General features: G+C 39.5%; 1 protein-coding gene across 6 annotated transcripts in view; it reads left to right on the plus strand.

Annotated features, from left to right (window-relative positions):
* SRPK2 (SRSF protein kinase 2) overlaps nucleotides 1-12,449 on the plus strand; it is a 253,160-nt gene that overhangs the window by 54,565 nt on the left and 186,146 nt on the right. The window lies entirely within an intron of this gene.

Here is a 12,449-nt window from a genome sequence, read left to right on the forward strand (position 1 = left end):
TGAAATTTATTCACAAGATAATTATTAATATCTTTTAAAAATGCAAAACACTAAAAGTATTTTGATAAATTTTTTTGTATTTAACATTAACATTTTGCATGTATAATTCCCATTTTTCTTTTACCAGTGATTAAATTAGCACAATTTTTGTGTTAGAAGAATTAAGCTGAGAGATGCTGAACAAAATATGAATGTTGGCTTCCAAGGTTTATTCTTACCCCTTGTTAGGGATATGTGTGGGTGTTTGTGTGATTGTGAGTGAGAGAAAGAATGCGTGTTTGTGTATTCTAAAGCATGGTTGTTGCTTTTATTCTTTTGAAAATTAATTTGCCTTATATATACAGCAAACCAACCTGTAGACAGCAGTGCAGCTCAAAAGAAAATATAACTAAAGATTTTATGAACTGGATTACTAGAAAAAGACCTTTTGATTATTTGTAAAAGTAACTGGAAAAAACTTAAAAGCAACCCATGCTCTTCCCTCCTCCCCCCCTTCCTGGATTACATTTAAGAGTGGATGTTTAAAGTAAAAACTAAAGCTTTTTAATTATTAATATGTTTCTTAAATAAGTTTTCAAGAATGTAGAAGAGAGGAGAGGAAAGTACTTTTAAGTCGTAGTAATATTGCTAATGAACAGTTGCAATAATGAATAAAAAAAGCATGTAAAGCCATAAATGCTTGGAGGCTGTTGTACTGAAACCCCTATGTTTTCAATGACTAATGTTTAATAGCAAATAATTTTATTTTGATTGTAACTCTTTGCTATATTGAAAAGGACAGTTGTACTAATTAAAAAATTGAGCCTTTGATTAGAATGTGCAGAATTTTAAAATAGTGTGTTAATAATATTTTCAAGAAATTAGAGATATGTAAGTGGTGATACTGTGAACATGTTTTTTCTTAACTGTTGACTGCAAGTCAGTTTTGAAACACTGAGTAAATCAAGCAGTTTTTTATATGCCAGGTTTCATTTTCACTCTTTTGGACTGGTGTTTATTTTAGTTGGGATTTGACACCTTGGTTTACTTGAGAATATTGCCTGGATTTTGTTTAAAAACATGAATTTTACTCATGTGTGTAAGTAAGTTAATGTTTTATAAATTGACTTGTAATAATTTGATTTGTGGCTGTATTTGGAGTACAGCACATGGTTAAATACTGGAGCTGTGAAGTCCTGATACCTCCCTGCTCTGCTATGCCAAGATTTTGTATATTGGGGTCTAGGAGCAGAGACTGAGAGAGATTGTCCGCAAACCCAGGAACTGAATGCATTCTGTACTGCTTGAGATTTGTTTCTGAGAGAGTAACAACATTACTCATTGTTCTCTAAAGAGGAGGAGATGGCGGTTGTGGTGGTGGTGAGGTTAAAAAGGTTAATTAAGCTACTATAGTGACAGCTGAAGGGTAAATTAAAAGTAAGGTTAGTGTGTAAAGTTCTTTAATGTTACTAATGTGACAGAATGAACATATAAGAGGCTCAGGTGCTGAGTAACATTTCCAATTATTCAGGTAACCCAAAAGAACTTGGTGATGGTATAGACAATGATTCTTAAACCTTTTGATCTCAGGACTCTTATTTAAAACATTTTTATAAAATTAAATGTATTGGGGTGGCATTGGTTAATAAAATTATGTAGGTATCAAGTGTACAAGTCTATGATACGTCATCAGTACTTTGCATTGTGCATTTACCACCCAAAGTCAGATCTCCTTCTGTCATCATGTATTTGGCCCGCTTTACCCCCAAGCCCCCTTTCCTCTGGCCACCACCACACTGTTGTCTGTGTCTGAGTTGTTTGTCTTGTTTGTTCTTTTGTTGCTTTCAGATTTGTAGCCCACATATGAGTGATATCCTGATTCTTGGCTTTTTCCATCTGGCTTATTTTCCTTAGCATGATGTTCTCAAGATCCATTCATGTTGTTGCAAATGGAAATATTTCATCTTTTCTTATGGCTGATTATATTCTTTTGCATATAGGTACCACATCATCTGCTGAAGAACACTTTGGTCATTTCCGTGTCTTGGCCACTGTGAATAATGCTGCAGTTGAAACCGAAGGTCAGCCTAGTGTCCTGGGCTTATGCCACCTGAGTCACCACTCAGCCAAAAAGCAAAGGCAGGCATTGGATTATAATTGTGCCTCATTAATATCAGAGGCCGGCAGTCTGAAAAGGTGGTGGCTAAAAGCCCTAACATCTACCTTGAGCTTTCAGAAAGGAATTTATATAGGGGAAATGTGGGGATTTGGGAGGCGGAAATTCCTAGGGTGAGTGAGGAGTGCTGTTTCTCTGGGGGCAGGGCGGGGGGGTGGGGGGGGGTGAGAAGAAAGGGGAGTCACGCGGCGTCTGCCCAAACTGGCTCCCTTTGTTCTGGAGTTGTGTCTCCAGTTGCATCACTGTTCCTCTCTTCCCAGACACCTGTGGTTTATGGCCAGGGAGGCTACCTATTCTCTGGTTCCGGAGGAGAGGATAAGCCATTTACCCTCAAGTGTCCTTGGTCAGGGGAGAAAATGATTGTGGTTCACCAACGGGCTGTTAATGGCTCAAACTGTTTGGCCTTGTTTAATTTTGTTGTCTCAGATTCCCCATTCCACTTGCCCAGGAATTTTCCTAGCTTCTTAATTGTCCTGTCTCACAGTGAGCATGAGGTTACATATATCTTTGTGAATAAATGTTTTCAAAATTCTCAGGTAGACACCCAGAAGAAGGATTGCTGGGTCATATGGTAACTGTATTCTTAATCTTCTGAGGAGCCTCCATACTGTTTTCCATAGTGGCTGTGCCAGTTTACATTCCCACCAGCAGTGAATGAGGGTTCTTTTTTATCTACAACCTCTCCAACACTTGTCATTTCTTGTTGAGAATGGCCATTTTAACAACTGTGAGGTGGTACCTCATTGCAGTTTGGATTTCCATTTCTTTGATAGCTAGTGAAGTTGAATATCTTTCTGTGGATTTGCTGGTCATTTGTATGTCTTGGGAGAAGTGTCTGTTCAGGTCCTCTGCCCATTTTTTAATTGGATTGTTTGTTTTTTTGTTGCTCTCAGGACTCTTAGACTCTTAAAAATTATTGAGAAGACCAAAGAGCTTTTTAAAGTGTATTTTTAAACTATTAATACTTTATTGGGAATTAAAATAAACTTAAAAATGTTAATTTATTTAAGAGAACAGTGGCAAATCCATTGCATGTTAACCTAAACAGCACATTTTTAAAATTTTATTTATTTTATTTTTTTATATATTTTAATATATATTTTATTGATTATACCATTACAGTTGTTCTATTCACCCCTTTCATTCCCCTCCACCCACACCCCCCCCACCATTCTCCCCCCTTAGTTTATAACCACTAAATGTCTCAAGTTCTTTAGATTCTATATTTCCCCTACTATTCTTGCCCTCCTCCCTATCTGTTTTCTACCTACCGTCTATGCTACTTATTCTCTGTACCTTCTCCCCCCTTCTCCTCCTCCCACCCCCCTGTTGCTAACCCTCCATGTGATCTTCATTTCTATGGTTCCACTCCTGATCTAGCTGTCCTCTTGGTTTGCTTTTCTTTTAGGTGTGGTTGTTAATAGCTGTGAATTTGCCGTCCTTTCACTGTTAATATTTTTCATCTTCTTTTTCTTGGATAAGTCCCTTTAACATTTCATATACTAAGGGCTTGGTGATGATGAACTGCTTCCACTTGACCTTATCTGAGAAGCACTTTATCTGCCCTTCCATTCTAAATAAAAGTTTTGCTGGATAAAGCAATCTTGGCTGTAGGTCTTGGATTTCATGACTGGGAATACTTCTTTCCAGCCCCTTCTTGCCTGTAAGGTCTCTTTTGAGAAATCCGCTGACAGTCTGATGGGTACTCCTTTGTAGGTGACTGTCCCCTTATCTCTTGCTGCTTCTAGGAATCTGTCCTTCATTTTAGTCTTGGCTAATGTAATTATGTTGTGCCTTGGTGTGTTCCCTCTTGGGTCTAACCTCTTTGGGACTCTCTGAGCTTCCTGGATTTCCTGCAAGTCTATTTCCTTTGCCAGACTGGGGAAGTTCTCCTTTATTATTTGTTCAAATAAGTTTTCCACTGGTGGCTGTTTCTTTCCCCCTTCTGGTACCCCTATAATTTGGATGTTGGAACATTTAAAGATGTCCTTGAGGTTCCTAAGCCTGTCCTCATTTTTTTGAATTCTCATTTCTTCATTCCTTTCTGGTTCGATGTTTCGTTCTTCCTTCTGGTCCATTCCATTGATTTGAGTCCCAGTTTCGTTTCCATCACTATTGGTTTCCTGTGCATTTGCCTTCATTTCAATTAGTTTAGCCTTCATATGTTCCTCTAATTTGTGACTATAATCAACCAGTTCTGTGAGCATCCTGATGACCAGTGTTTTGAACTGTGCATCTGAGAGGCTGGCTATTTCTTGGTCACTTAGAGTTATGGGCTCTGGGGCTTTGAGTTCTTCTTGAGCCATATTTTGGTCTGTTCGTGCCTGTTACATATGAGGGGTAGAGCCCTAGGTGTCCACCAGGGTGGGGCAAGTCAGTCACTGGGTTGTGATGCTGTATGTGGGGGCGAGGTCAAAGAGGAGCAATGGCGGTCCTGTCTGCCGCCTCCCGCCGCTGCTGCCACCGTCACCAGGGCCCGCACTTTTCATTCCACTGCATGCAAACGTGCCACTGCCGTCAGCCCTCCACCACTGGCTTAGCCCGCTGGGGCCTGCGCGGTCCGTCTCACTGTGTGCCTGCGGTCAGTCTGCCCCACACCCTGACTGGGTCCAGGCTGCCTGCGTGCCTCGGTTGGGGGGGGGGGTCTTTCCTGCCCAACCCTGCTCCGCTGCTGGCTCGACCCCTCTTACCAGTCCCGGTTGAATGATTCATTGTTGTGGGACTTCTGTATAATTCAATTTTTTGTTCTTTGGCTGTGTCTTTGTTCTCCAAACCTTTGTTGTATTCAAACTTGGTTGTGGGAGAAGGCACAGTGTTTCCACCTATGCCTCCATCTTGGCGGAAGTCCCTAAACAGCACCTTTTTAAGTAAAAAATTAGGCAAAACAAAAAATTTCATTAATGCCTGGCTCAATAGAAGCTGATTTCTTGTACAGTGGTACCTCAGTACTTGTTAATTCGTTCTGATGAGTGACAAGCATGTGGCGATTGGTGAAGCATTTTCTCCTGTGTAATAGAGTCATGACTCATACAAGGTTCTAGCAAGTGTGACGAGTGGTGAGCAAGCGCTGAGAACTGAACCATTTTTTCTTGTCAAGGTGCATTTGACAGTTCTGAAGCCAACAAGTACCAAGGTATGACTGTTTATGCTTCTGTCTTCAGTCTGTTGCAGTATGTTACTTTGCCTGAAATTTGTGGAAAAGAAATCCTTAAACCCACCCTGTGCCCTGTGTTCTTTAAAGCAACAGCTTCATTTCATTTCTTTTGAGAATATGTCTCCTGATACCAATTTGGAGTAACCATGGCTTGTCTGTCAGTCAAGTAGAAAGGTGCTCTCTGGAAAACCTAGTTCTACTCACAGCAAAAACAACTGCACAAGTGTTTTTCCTTGAGAGGTGTACCTTACGCACAGCAAAAGTGTTTTTATTTTTATCAGACAGAATGTGTACTTAGGCCTGATGTTTAATTATATGTTTACTGCTTCATCAAGAACAACCAGAGTGAAACTGGCATTATCTTAACTGTAAGTCCTTGTCTGTACAGCCAGTTCAGTTTGGGGCCACTGCCTTGATTGGTGCTGAGGTACCACCAGCACTTGTACCCACCACTGAAATATCTTGGTACCCTTTTATATTGTTAGTACAAATGTCAGCACAGTGAAAGGGGCAGGATATTAAAATAGTTTTGGTCTTTTGAGATTTGTGGACCATATTTTTAGTTGCTAGGAGGGATAGACACTCTATTGAATTGCTGTGGCAATTTTTCTGTCCCCCAAGGGGGAAAAAAGAATCAAATCACAGAGTCTGATTTTCAGATACAGTGGAGTAGGGAGGGAGCAAGCGTCTATGACTTTCCTATTCATTCTCATTTAAGCCTCAAGTGACTGCCCTGTGAACTAGTTAATTGTTGTTCTTTAGTTGCAAATGAGGTAAACAAATACTATGAGGTTAAATATATAGTCTAAGGTAAATAGGTAAGAGAACGGGTAAATAGTGGCTAGTGGGCTGAAACTAAACTCTGGGTGAAATCAAAGTCCATGTGCTCGTCCCTCAGCCACTTGCTTCCAGATGATGTAACATCCGGAATTGAGAAGAGCTGTCTGATCCAAAGGTCAGGTTAAATCTTGCCCTGACCTTGTATTTCCTTTGTCCTTGCAGCAGTTTCTTCCTTATCCTGTAACTAACCTTTTGCTATTAAGAATAATAGGAATCTTGATTAGAGAGATGGTCACGGAAACAACTGATATTTTCTTGATCTTGGATCTCATTTGTAAACTTGGAAAAAGGTCAAAGAATTAAATGTTGCCAAAGCCAGAAGTCAAGAACATAGGTTATCTGGTGGGCTCTCTGGTTTTAGAGTTGTTTGTACTAGTTTGCTGTTGAGGTGCTTAGAGGGTAAGGAATACAAGTGAATAAATCCGGTGCTTTGCCTAGTCCTTGAGTGTCTTGATTTAGTAGTGGGTAGACTACATAAGTTACTGCTACTTCCCAGGCCTTTTGGATAGTAATTTGAGAGGTAGTTTCTACGCTTTAAAGAACTCTTTCTGTTCAAGTTAAAAGGCACACTTTAAAGATTACTTAAGAGAGTTCTTTTCATTTAGTATACCACTTTGCTTTGCATAGAAAGACTCGGAGTTTCAGGATACCAAGTAAAAAGTAATTTTAGAAATTTTTTTAGTGACTCATATCTATAATTTGAACATGGGTTAGGAGGAAAACAATATTTTACAGTGTATTAGAACCATGCCAAATACAGTTAACTTGGATTTTTATTATTTGTGTGTTCACTGAGAATATTTCTAAACTTGCCACAGTCGTGAAGACACATATGTGTAATATTTAGAATGACATCATAGTGCAAGGGACTTAAGGGATCATTTAGTCAAGTGGTTTTACAACTTGAAAATAGCAGACCCTTTTCTTTAATTGAAATGGTATCCAGGCCCTGGTTGGTGTAGCTCAGTGGATTGAGCACAGGCCTGCGAACCAGAGGATCACGGTTCGATTCCCAGTCAGGGCACATGCCTGGGTTGCAGGCCAGTTCCCAGCAGGGGACGCATGAGAGGCAACCATACATTGATATTCCTCTCCCTCTCTCCTTCCCTTCTCCTCTAAAGATAAATAAATAAAATCTTTAAAAAAAAAGAAATGGTATCCAGGAGTCCAGTGTTTGAAGCATAAAAGACAAATGGTTGAAATGAGAGTTGTGGATCTGGAATTCCCCGGCTTCCTTGGTAGGTTCTATCTGTCATTGCTATGAGCCCTTGGTTAATAGTAATAATCGACATTAACATGTATAGAGTGTTCATTTTGGGCCAGGTACCAATACTATTTACATGAATAATTTCACAGTTTGAAAACCACTGAGCTAGCTCAGCTTCTGAATTTTATCTTTTAAGAAACAGACCCAGAAAGCTTAAATGAGTTAGTTGCCCAGGGTTTTAGTAGAGTTAGTGTTATTAAAATCCTTTTAGTCATTTTAGCTAATGGCGTGTGTGGTATGTTATTTTTCCAGATGCAGAAGTAGTATGTGTTTATTGCAAGAAAATTTGAATTTACAAAGAAATATAAAGGGAAAAATACTTAACTTCAATAATTAGGGGTTTATAATGTTTTGGTGTTGATCTTCCTAGCTTCCTTTATAAATGTTTCTTTATTAGAAAATTGATATATCTCATTTTGTTATTTTTTTAAAGATTTATTTTTAGACAGGAAGGGAGAGAGAAAGAGGAGAGAAACATCAGTGTGTGGTTGCCTCTCACATGCCCCCTACTGGGGATCTGGCCTGCAACCTAAGCATGTGCCCTGACTGGGAATCCAACCAGAGACCCTTTGGTTCACAGGCCAGTCAGTGCTCAGGCCACTGAGCCATACCAGCCTGGGCTTCATTATGTGTTTTTATAAGGTCACCAATATATTCCAAAGTGTATTCTGTTTTTCCTAAGAATTCTTTGTATAAATGATTATTTAATGAAATTTTACTAAATTTGAATACTTTATTTAATGTTTTACATAGTTGGAACTTTATGGTTGTTAGCAGATTTTTTTTTGTTATATTTAATGCTGTAAGAACACTTAATGAACATAAAATTTCTGGAATATGAACTTTTAGATTTCAGATGACTAAATCAGTAAGTGTTTTAAAAGTATATGTATATTTCTTTAAGCCAAATACCATATGATCTCACCCTTAACTGGAACATGATCAACAAAATAAGCAAGAAAAATATAACCAGAGACACTGAAAGTAAGAACAAGCTGACAGTAACCAGAGGGAAGGTGGGAGGGGATAATGTGGGGGAGGGTTTTCAGGAACTACTATAAAGGACACATGGACAAAAACAAGGGGGAGGGTGGAAGCAGGGGGAGAAAGGTGGGTTTGGCTGGGGTGGGAAGGAGTTGGGGGGGGAAATGCAGACAACTATAATTGAACAACAATAAAAAAGTATGTGTATATTTCTTAATTGATCTTTGGAAGGTTTTGCTAGTTTATACTTTCCTAAGTCATGTTACTAAACTCTGAGTTCTGGACAGTGCAATGAAAATAAATAGGTCATTATTTCATTATTTATTTATTTTGGGAGATGGGAGAGAGAAAGAAAACGAGAAAATGAATGAATGAATGAATCATCGACTTGTTATTCTACGTATTTATGCCTTCACTGATGGATTCTGGTGTGTGCCCTGACCAAGGGTCAAACCCACGACCTTGGTGTCTCTGGATGACACTAACCACCTGAGCTTCTCAGCCAGGGTAGTAAGTCGTTATTTTAATTTATGCTGGTTTCATTACAAGTGAGGTCAAACTTTCCCCTTTATATTGATTAACTATTTCTACTTTTTCATTTATAAATTTCCATTCTTTTTACTTTGCCTGTTTTAGCTGTTTAGATTTTTTTCTCTTTTTAAAAGACAGGCATTGAGGCAACACGCTGACTCGACTCTGTACTCTGCAGCTGCTCTCACACCCACAGTCCGTGTTTTATACTTTGCCATGTTTTACTCAGGTTTCAATAAATAATTAATTTTGGCTAAAAGAAATTTTAACTTTTTAAAAATGTTTCAGTGAGTATAATGTCTGGTCATCTTTTCTTTTTTAAATTATTTTATTGTTGTTCAATTATAGTTGTCTGCATTTCCCTCCAACAGTCCCCCCTCCCCAGCCAAACCTACCTCCCCCTTGGTTTTGTCCAAGTGTCCTTTACAGTATTTCCTGAAAACTCTTCTCCTCACTGTCCCCTCCCCTCTTGATCATCTTTTCTTTTTGTGATGTTATCAGCCACTGACAACCATTGTCTATAGCCATTAACTCATTAGGTATTCCAAAATGTTACTGTAATTTTATCATTTTTTCTTTATTCATTTCATGGAATATTTTGTAGAGAAGCTTTCCCATATCAGCTGTTTGGATACTTCAGGTGCAGTTTATATAGGAAAGTCAGTATATATGCTTGATTCTTTCCTTTTATTTAGTGGATTCAAAGTAATTGACTTACTAGTTTCTTCCAAAATGACTTAAAAATTTCCTAGAGATTTAAGCATGTTTGACTATTATTGTACTTACTGATGCATGAATTGTTCATCTGTGGCCAGCAGTAGCTCCTTCACCATTGCTAGTAGTAATAAGTGGCAGGACTGAGTCCCCCTGTCAGACCTCCTGTCTTGCACATGCACCTGGAATTGAGCCTTGTCTTCTGAGATGCCTAGAAGAGGGGAGGCCCACTGAAGCTTTCTGGAGAGTATTGTTAATTAACTTGATATTGGTCAGTACAACCAGTATTTGATTAACTCTTTATTCATTGTGCTAGGCATGCAGTAGTTACCCTGAATAAATAATTTTAGATAAATGCTCTGGAGAAAATAAAACAAGGTGATAAGATAGTACTAGTGATTGTACTACTTAGGTGTTACTGAACAGAATAGTTTGCCCCTAGAGTCTGTAAGATAAAAGTCTTGCCTTTTCAAACCATGGAGGTCTAAAGTGGGGCTGTTATCTGAGTGTGTGGGTAGAGAAGGAACTTCTCCTGAAAGAGTAGTTGAAAATGGAGCTCAGAAATATGCTCAATGTTTGTTTTTTTTTAAGATTTTATTTAATTTATTTTTTAAAACAATTTTTTATTTTTATTTATTTATCTTTAGAGGGGAAGGGAAGGAGAGAAGGCGAGAAATATCAATGTATGGTTGCCTTTCATGCGTCCCCATGCTGGGAACTGGCCTGCAACCCAGGCATGTGCCCTGACTGGGAATCGAACCACGATACTCTGGTTTGCAGGCCCGCGTTCAATCCACTGAGCTACACCAGCCAGGGCTTTAGATTTTATTTATTTATTTTAGAGAGAGGGGAAGGGAAGGAGAAAGAATTAGAGAAACATCAGCGTGTGGTTGCCTCTCACGTGGCCCCCACTGGGAACCTGGCCTGTAATCTAGGCCTGTGCCCTGACTGGGAGTCAAACCAGCGACCCTTTGGTTCACAGCCTGCGCTCAATCCACTCAGCTGCACCAGCCAGGGCAGAAATGTGCTCAATGTTTTAAGATGGAATTAGGTTCATTAAGATTTGGAGGACTGTGTACACGTGATAATAATACTGTGGTTAAAATGGCAACCTACCCTACAGTGAAACATGTAGGAAAGATATCTCTTGCTGTGAAGTGAAAGATATTTCTTGCTGTGAAAGTTTTCAATCCCAGGAATTTATGGTCTTTGAAGAAGCAACTCCTCTGGCTTTCTTCCTTAAGGTGATGATGGCTGTTAGAATTTGCTGGGGGTGAGTAGAGGAGCACATGGCACCCTCCTTTGGGGAAGGAAAAGACCTCTTTTATCATTTGGTGGTAATGTAACTTGGTGAGGTTTTAGAAATGCATAGGTCCATGCATGCTGCTTCTAAGAATGAGTTCAGCTCTCCAGGGCTGGAGAGACATACGGCAAGATCATCATCAGTGTCTTGAGTAGTACCTGAGTGAGTGGATAGGGCTCAGTAACATCTTTTTTTTTTAAATATAGTTTATTGATTATACCATTACAGTTGTTCTATTTTCCCCTTCATTCCCCTCCACCCACACACTCCCTCCCACACCCTTCTCCCCCCTTAGTTTATAACCATGTGTCTCAACTTCTTTAGATTCTATATTTCCCCCGCTATTCTCGCCCTCCCCCCTATCTATTTTCTACCTACCATCTATGCTATTTTCTGTGCCTTCTCCCCCCTTCTCCTCCTCCCACCCCCCTGTTTCTGACCCTCCATGTATTCTTCATTTCTATGGTTCCACTCCTGATCTAGCTGTCCTCTTCGTTTGCTTTTGTTTTAGGTGTGGTTGTTAATAACTGTGTGTTTGCTGTCCTTTCACTGTTCATATTTTTCATCTTCTTTTTCTTATATAAGTCCCTTTAGCATTTCATATAATAAGGGCTTGGTGATGATGAACTCCTTGAACTTGACCTTATCTGAGAAGCACTTTATCTGTCCTTCCATTCTAAATGAAAGTTTTGCTGGATAAAGCAATCTTGGCTGTAGGTCTTTGGATTTCATGACTTGGAATACTTCTTTCCAGCCCCTTCTTGCCTGTAAGGTCTCTTTTGAGAAATCCGCTGACAGTCTGATGGGTACTCCTTTGTAGGTGACTGTCCCCTTATCTCTTGCTGCTTCTAGGAATCTGTCCTTCATTTTAATCTGGCTAATGTAATTATGATGTGCCTTGGTGTGTTCCTTCTTGGGTCCAACTTCTTTGGCACTCTCTGAGCTTCCTGGATTTCCTGCAAGTCTATTTCCTTTGCCAGACTGGGGAAGTTCTCCTTTATTATTTGTTCAAATAAGTTTTCCACTGGTGGCTGTTTCTTTCCCCCTTCTGGTACCCCTATAATCCGGATGTTGGAACGTTTAAAGATGTCCTGGAGGTTCCTAAGCCTCTCCTCATTTTTTTGAATTCTTGTTTCTTTACTATTTTCTGGTTGGATGTTTCGTTCTTCCTTCTGGTCCACTCCCTTGATTTGAGTCCCATTTTCCTTTTCATCGCTATTGGTTTCCTGGACATCTCCCTTCATTTCAATTAGTTTAGCCTTCATATGTTCCTCTAATTTGTGACTAAGTTCCTCTAATTTGTGACTGTACTCTACCAATTCTGTGAGCATCCTGATAAATAGTGTTTTAAATTGTGCTTCTGAGAGGCTGGCAATTTCTCGGTTGCTTAGAGTTATTGGCTCTGGGACTTTGAGTTCTTGCACCATCTTTTGGGCTGGTCGTTCCTGTTAAGTAGCAGGATCAGAGCCCTAGGTTTTCACCAGAGCAGGGCAACTCAGTC

Source organism: Sturnira hondurensis, unplaced genomic scaffold (assembly GCF_014824575.4).
Source record: "Sturnira hondurensis isolate 20B ecotype Veracruz unplaced genomic scaffold, ASM1482457v3 Scaffold0009314, whole genome shotgun sequence".
Lineage (NCBI taxonomy): Eukaryota > Metazoa > Chordata > Mammalia > Chiroptera > Phyllostomidae > Sturnira > Sturnira hondurensis.